Source organism: Amblyomma mixtum, chromosome 3 (genome assembly GCF_055824585.1).
Source record: "Amblyomma mixtum isolate Tamu chromosome 3, ASM5582458v1, whole genome shotgun sequence".
Lineage (NCBI taxonomy): Eukaryota > Metazoa > Arthropoda > Arachnida > Ixodida > Ixodidae > Amblyomma > Amblyomma mixtum.
The window spans coordinates 290,985,185-290,993,527 of NC_143014.1; positions in this window are offsets into that span (position 1 = coordinate 290,985,185).

An 8,343-nucleotide genomic window follows, 5' to 3' on the forward strand; every position below is an offset into this window, starting at 1 on the left:
CAACAGTAACAACCCTGATAAAAGAAGTAATGTAATCTGCGAAGGCTTGCGCGCATTGTATTGAGTTCACACCAGACACTTTAAACGAGTATTATTACGTCAGAATATAATGACGTTGAAAAATTTCGTCCCTAGGAACATTATCTCGGTCAACCATACTGCGTTCCAGTTCCAACACAAAGCGAACACTCCGTACACGCACCTTGGGCACGCGTCATTAACGAACATTCGAATAGGGTCACATTCATTTCTATTTCTGAGGTTGCTCTCATTATTCCTGTGCAACGTAAAACATAACAATGACCCGAAGACTTGATTCCGCAGTAGAATTTCAAGTGAGGTTTTTATTTGTACTTCTTCATCTGTTCATCTGTTTGCATTCCCAGGAAAGGCAGTGCGAAAAGACGAAGACGAACACAAAAGTAAAACAAAACTGACACTTAACGCTCGCAGTGGGTACGCACCATTATCTTGAGGGCAAAAACAACAACGACGCCATACCAGCACGATCGTTCGTGAGCCCTAAACAAACATGTTTTTTTTTTCTTCTCCACAAATATAGCGATCGCCCTCTTTGTCTTGAGCTGCCCTGTTACGTATTCGACTCTGACCACGCCTTCAAAATACGGACCTTCAGTCTAACCAGAAGAAGCTGTGTAACGTCTTTTCCATCCTCCGAACAGGCATCGTGTAAAACCATCGTCCCGAATCATTCTTTACCATCAAAGAGCCCATTCGCGTTATGGTCGCTTAATAATTTTGCATTTTATTTTGTGGTCATTCAGTGTCTTATATATGCTGATGATAACGAAATGAATAAAAATTCTAATGCAGAATAAAATGTCGGAGCAGCTCCCTGCTCGCGCCCAGCTCCAGCAGCAGCCAGCGATGGTGTTTAGACGCCGCTGATGTTTCAGCTGCCCCTGTCATGACCGTCACTGCCAGGGAGTAATGTGCAGCCTAGGAAGTGCGATTTCTGGTCGTGAAGCCATTCACCAGCAGCACACTCAACTCGCTGTCGAGGGGCGAGAACCAAGCGGGTTCCCTTGAGCAGCCTCTCCAGAGCACAGGACGCCTCGGAGTGCAGCCAGGCTGCCTGCTGGCATCCTTCGCCACTCGCCGAAACGCCTGAAGACAGAGTGTTCCCATGGCCGGAGTGACGAGCTAGGAGAAAATGTATGCCCAACAGCGCCATTTAGGGAACATTTCTTTTTGAGGTACAAAGCGGAAAACCACTTCTTCTTACGCGGTCTTTTCAGTATTCCGTGGGCTTTTGTAGCAATATTTGTGGCAATACAAACAGGATTGGTATATTTTGTCCAGTTCTGCTTTAGTATTCCTTCAGTGTGGTAAGCAAGAAAAAAATTATCTACTTCCTAAAACTTAAGTAGCAAAAAAAAGGGACGAAAGATCTCTACTAGCAGCAGAAAAGAATCTGTTGGAGAATACCACTTTATGAGCAGTCGACATAAGGAGCCCATAATGTTGTGGCGAAGAATGAAGAGAATTAACGAGCAAAAAGAACTTAGTGATTAAATGCGATGACTTTGTGACTATTTCGACCAACTGTCTATGATATGACAGTAAATAACAGCTTGCAGTTGCATCTACATTCGATATGCTATACCACTGTTAAATATGCAGAAATGCTTGAAACCTAAGCGCTGCCTGTAATTGCCGAACGTCAATATTAACTATAGTTTTCTTAATCTAAGTTTCTCAAAATTTCCCAAATCAAAGCTGCCTACTATTAACGGAGTGTGCAAGGATCCTTACATCGGCACAGTACGTGTTGCAATTTGTGTTTTCTGCTTTTTGTCTGAAGAAATTCAGGAAATTCAGGAAGTATGTTCAACCTCACTTCAGCAGCATGGGCTTTGCCCTGAAAACTTTAGCAGCGATAGTACTCTACGGGGATCCAAAGCTGCCCAGGAGTAACATCAACGTGCCGAAATTTCTCTCCTGCCATGCGGCTAACGTAGCCAGAAGCAAGTGGCGCCGTCAACGCTTCCAGACTCCTCAACTTTAGCCCGGCATATGAAAATGAGGTTATACGTGCTGGAATTTCATCACTTCGGATCTTTCAGCAAGGGCCTGATACTGGCAGTCGCTACGATTGCTGCAGCGGACAGAATCATTAGCAGTGCCACGCCTTTATTTTTGTCATTGTATAAACAGCTAGCTAATTTAGGGGCGTGCACTCTGTAACATAGAAACCGGTCACATGCACTAGTTTCTTCCCATATTGGTCTGCTGCCGCTCACTGAATGCCTCTTCAAATGCCGTTCTTCTCCGAGAAGGGCCCTAAAGTTTTCTTTGACGCTATCCACTCGTATCTACACAAACCAAGAACGCAACAATGTGTCTGGATTAAATCAACTTAACAGGTGATATTTTAGGGTTTACAAGATGTACTGCCAGTTCCCCGCTGTATGGACAGGAATAACAATGACCGGATATTTTCCCTGTAATGCAGAGAGTCCAAGGTTTGTGCCTATTTATTCTCATTAGTCCTCGCTGCAATGTTTTAAATTATGGCTACCTAGCAGCAGTTAGTAGACATCTACCGAATACTCCCAGGTGGCAAAAAATGCTCCCCTTTCTGTAGTAGATACAAAACGGCACTTTTGATTCATATCTTGTCCGCAGAGTCTCACATATGCTCTGCTAGCTGCAGAAGCTCGAGACATTAAATCAGCCATATTTTCAACGGGTAAAGTAATACATGCGATAAAACGCGAGTGATCTATGCGAACATCCTGCATGCTGCACATATAGGCCATGTATTCGGCCCTCTAACATCAGTTGTGGCAGTTAGAGCATCATACAGCACATTAGGGGTTGTATATGGCTATTAAATGGAAGGCACTGCATTCTGTGCTTTCTTACGTAATAGGTTTTCTAATGAATATTTAAGTGTCATGAAAGATGTATGAGGAAACTGCCATTATACTTTTCTTTGTGCTTAGCTTTCTAAACATCAAACAACAGAAGAGGAGCGGAGAAAATGTACGGTCTGGCCTGGATGTGAAGCGAACAGCACATAAAAGTCCAAGCGGTTTGCCTTTATGCATTTACCTGCAGTGCAAAAGTGGCGTCATCCATATTTCTGTGTAAAGGGTTTACCAAGTTATATATTCACACACCCGTTGGAGAGTGCTATCTAGCGACAATGAAGTCAAGTACGGCATATGCGTATTTGCCGTTTATTGTGACCTGACTGTACATGAACGGGCCAAATTTTTTTGGAAGCTGCAGAAAAAGCACTACTTCTGAATTCGATTTTACAACATTTCCCTTGTAGAAAGCTAGCATGTCTTTCTAGACTGCTAGGAAGGCACGTTCTTCGTTCTTGGCATGGTTGCGCGCCAAATAGATATTGATGCCGCTAGAGCCGCTAGTATTTCCGCGAGTCTGCGTGTACATTTGCTTCGACAGAGAAGAACTTTAAAATTATACCAAAGTGGCTAGATTGAAACTAACCACTGTTACATTTAAGGTAATGGGCCAGTTGAAGTGGGCTTCTTTTTTTTATCCGTTCTTAAGAAACATTGCGCAATATGTATTGTGCAGTGAAATACATTACATCAGCTCTAGCTGAATCGTTTAGAAGCGATGGTAAGCAATCTCCCGGAGTGGAGACGCAACGCATTAAGAAAATATTTCTGAATGCACCACCGGAAGGATAGACGAAAAGTATATGGTTTAAACTGCTAGGAAGCGTTGTTGAAAGCACTGGAGAAGGAGGAGGAGGAAAAATGTTACTAAACAAAAAGGATTTGCTCAAGGTTACGGGTGGGTTGCTTATTCCAGAGTTTATCTGGCTTGGGCTCCCCTGCGCACCTTTTGAATGAGGGCTCATCAGTCCTCTTGGTTATCGCAGGTAAGCATCGCCTACGACCGCTCAAAAGACGTGTTCTGTGTCTGCAGATTGTTTGGTTCATCCCCACATCCCCACGAAATGTGCTACATACTTAGGGCTGGCCTGGCACCAGGCACATCTTTCGGCGTGTAATGCTGGGTGTATGAAATGCAGACTATGGAGGTTATTTCTAGGAAGGCTAAATACAGAAATTTCTATTCCGCCCTGCAAACAGCCATATATAAAAAAAGTTAGCGGATGCTTAAGCTTCGCCTTTATGAGTAGAACGCGATAGCGCATCGGGACTTGTTCGCATTGTCTGCGCAAAACTCACACAAGGGCCGATATCGTAATTAGCATACTCATAATAACACATTTGCATGTCTCTAAGGCCCCGCCGCGGTGGCTCAGTGGTTACGGCGCTCGGCTGCTGACCCGAAAGACGCGGGTTCGATCCCGGCCGCGGTGGCCGAATTTCGATGAAGGCGAAAATCTACAGGCCCGCGTACTGTGCGATGTCAGTGCACGTTAAAGAACCCGAGGTGGTCGAAATTTCCGGAGCCCTTCGCTACGGCGTCTCTCATAGCCTTAGTTGCTTTGGGGCGTTAAACCGCAATAAAGAAAACCAAACATGTCTCTATGGCAGTTTAGGAGGTTAAAGACTATGATCCGTTAACAAAAGCCACCTTTATTCATCTTGAGCCAGCGAGTCTTCGTTGCTTATAGGTAGTGCGCACGCGGCTCCCAGTCCGAAAGTCTTGGATTTGATTCCCACCCAAACCCAAGCTAACCACATTTTCTTGTCAGCTCAATAACTTTCCTTTGTTTACAGAAGCCTGCATAATAAATCTGGCGTAAATTTGAACATTCTTTGATCTATTCCTCAGTTTTATTATTTCGTTCTTTCCATGATCATTTTTCGCTCACGGAAAAACGACGCCGGCTCTTCTGCTACAGGATACCCTTAACGCTTCCACGTTAATAAGTTTATGCCCGAATGCTAGCTAAGGAGTGGAATGAATTTTATCTATAAATAGAAATGTCAGAAGTGCGTCAAAAATGCAGCCACACGAGGACTAAGGCTTGGTTTAAGCCTATCATCGCTGTTATTCATGATTGATATGGTAAATAAGTAAAATGGTTATAGGTAATTAAGTTAGGGTATGATTTCTCGCGCAAATTATGCGGAACGCTCGCAGAGCCCAGGCTCCCTGGTATTACGTATGCGAACGATATTGTAGTCTTGCTGACAACCAGACAAATTTAAATAATCGGTTTAATAATTGTGGAGAAGTACTATGTTTTATTTTTACCGCTATTAAGGCTTCTTTGAGGACATTTAACGATTCCACACATCAGGTGCTTGCAGTACATGGCAATAAGATACACAGGAAGGCAGAATAAATGTATCTCCAGGTATGGGTTAACGATGAACAGATGTGCACGGAGATTCATGAGAAGTCTATTCCACACAAAAGCAGAAGAGATGCCGTGATAATGAAACAGAGAGCATCGTGTGGGTATAACAGGTATGAAGTACTAAAAGGTCTTTGAAAAGCAATAATCGTGCCAGAGCTTACTTTCATCAATGCGGTTTGGTGCCTAAGGGCCGCGGCTAGAAATAAATCGGAGAGAATTTGACAGATTATCACTAGGCGCCCGTGGCAAAACCACAAAGGAGTCAGTACAGGAGGACATGGGCTGCTGAGGTATTTGAAATACTTCTACAGAAAGAGAGTTGAATGGCAGTGGCGGAAACGGCCTAGAAAGCTAACTACTGAGTCTGCAGGAAACCGGGATGGAAAAATAGAGCGCTTTAAATGACAGGTCAAGGCGCAGAAGAACTGGATTAGTTCAATGAAATGAAAGGCAGACTCAGTAGACCTGTATAGAAAAGGTAAGAGGCTGGATGGAATCGATCTCTCACAGCTCAAGAGGCAGCGCCCTACTATTTCTAGCAAGAGCATATTACCATATTCTTTTTGGCCATTCCTGTCTTTGTAAGGACAGATGCACCAGCACATTGCTAGCGTCGAACAAGTGGTTGCAGCATACAGGATGATTTTCTGCTGACTAGCGGTTAACACCCTATGCGTTTAGTCTTAAGAAGCAATGACTATGCTAGTGAGTTACAGGATGTACTCCTTACACCTTTTCATACGTTTCCGCTCAGAATGTAGAAGCGGCGGTAACGATGGCAAAACGCACCAAAGAGGCGCTGCTAAATTCCTTTCCAATCTGATCTGCTAGCGTTCCGCATATAAGTGCAAGGCGGTGCATTTTAGGGTTCAGAGGTTGATTGGCACCTATATCTGTGATTTAAACCCTGACAGTAAAGACTGCATGACTGTAGCCACGACCACGGAGTTCAGTTGCAGTGCTTTCCACATGAGAGCTGCTGCTTTCAGGCTTCCAGGCAACAGCCGGCATCCCCTCTAGCGCTCTCCTGAAAGTAGCACGCAGTGTAAGAGCGTAGTGCAGAACGATGAGATAGCAGCGAACAAGCTGGACGCTTTTTTTCTGATCCCACACTCACGAGGAACTATAGAGTGTAGCAGCAGCTCGTTCTCACGACGCTTGTCCGAGTTGGCATTCAGCTGGAGGCAGCTGGCGTGTCTTTGTTTCGACCTGATTGGCCAGTCCCCTTTGAGCCCTTGCTGCGGAGCTGGTCGCCGCCAAGTGTGGTTGCAGCGCGGGTCCTCCGCTCCAGGTCCTGGTGAAGGCGTGTCAGCGGCCGAGAGACGTGGGCGTTGCAGTAGTGGCCCCACTCCTCTTTCAGCTGGAAACATGAAACGTAGTGCTCTATGGTCTTCTTCTCCTGCAATGTGTCCCGCGTTTTTCCATGAAGGATACCACGGGCAGTGAGCTTGGGATTTTCGGTTCACTGCTTCCGTTCTTCACAAAACATAACCAAAAATAGAGGAGCATGTCTGTGAGGCAGTATCTGTCATTGTTACACTAGCTTTCTGTGGCAATTTCGCAAAATTTAGCCCAACGCGAAATACAGAGGTCATGGGTTCAGATCCCACCGGCGACATGTGGTTGTTCTGTAACGTGAGCTACACTGGCCGAAGATCAGCACTTTCGCGTGGCTCCAGGAGAGCCGTGCTGCGCATGCGCGAGGTCAAGTTACGTCACTACGTACAGCTGGAGTGCCTCGCCGCGCGCGCTGGCCTTCCTTTCCTTAAAAATGATCGGAGTGTAACACGTTTACAACGCCAACGCCAATCAACAGAATGAACGCCGACAGCCAATGGCTTCAGCGCCGCGTTTCTGGCACAACGTTGTCAATACCTGCAGCCCACATCTCTCTCTCATCACCCCACGTACCTATAAGCATGATTCAGGAGTCCACTTTCTGACTTCCTTTGCTTGAAATAATGGGAGCGTAAAACGCGTTTCTGGAACAACTTTGTCAATACCAACGCATGCAGCGCACTCCTGTCACTACCGCCACTTAGCTTAAAGCACGGTTGAGGTGTCCACTGTTCCAAGAGGGCAGTTATGCAACTTCCCTCTGGTTCAGGTGTCCACCGAAATGTGGACACCTCGACTTCCCCTCACGCTGCGTATATCCTGGCACAGCAGAGCTAAGCCACTGTCAGTTTTTTTCGTTCGCTTATTTCGTTTGTTTTTTTAATCTCCCATTGAAGACAAAAATGAACTAAAAAAATAAAAACATCCCCTACGTCCCCTTGTTTCGGTAACTGTTGGCTTCCGTCATAATTGTCATGACGAGCTCCTCTTTCTGGCCTTCCCTTCTCTGCTGAATACATACAGATTGTTTCACAGAACATGAGCAAAATCTTAAAACAGACTGGCACACAGGAGATTGGTGAAACCAACGTCATATTATTTGTCAAAGCACAGTGAACACGGTGTTTTTTTTTAAATGTTGGTCAAGAATAATTGTGGCATATTTTTAATGTTCAATGAAGGCCCAAGCTCAGTTTATTCAGCTCTAGAAGGTTCAGATTCAACAGATCTCGTCTTCTATAGCAACGTATCTTCTGCGTGGTCCTTCTTCCCGCATTTAAAGAAATACCCCAAAATAATAGAAGAAACCAATGGCTGCGTTCTTGTTCTACGGTACTGTATCGCTGTCTACCACGTTTTGGACGAGCGATGTATGCGTGCTGACCGTGTCGAAGAGAGCGGCCGGCTCAACTTTCAACATCGCCCTGAAAGTACACCAGTAGCCTCATGGAAAATATGCCACCGTTCAACGATAAGTGGTCGAAAGTCCACCAAGAGGTGAGGAGCGGACGCTCACTCCGACGCGGTCAGCGACCACCCGTCGTTCGTACAACGTACAGTTGAGCGCGGTGCGGTACAGTAGCGCAAAATAAAGGTCCGGTAGTTTCTTTTTTCATATTTCATCCGTTTTAATTAAATGCTGCAAAATAAAAAGAACCAGCCAGGAGGTGCGTATCTACAATAAAATGAAATGGGTGTTCCCGAGCCCCGACCCTGTAAAGCTA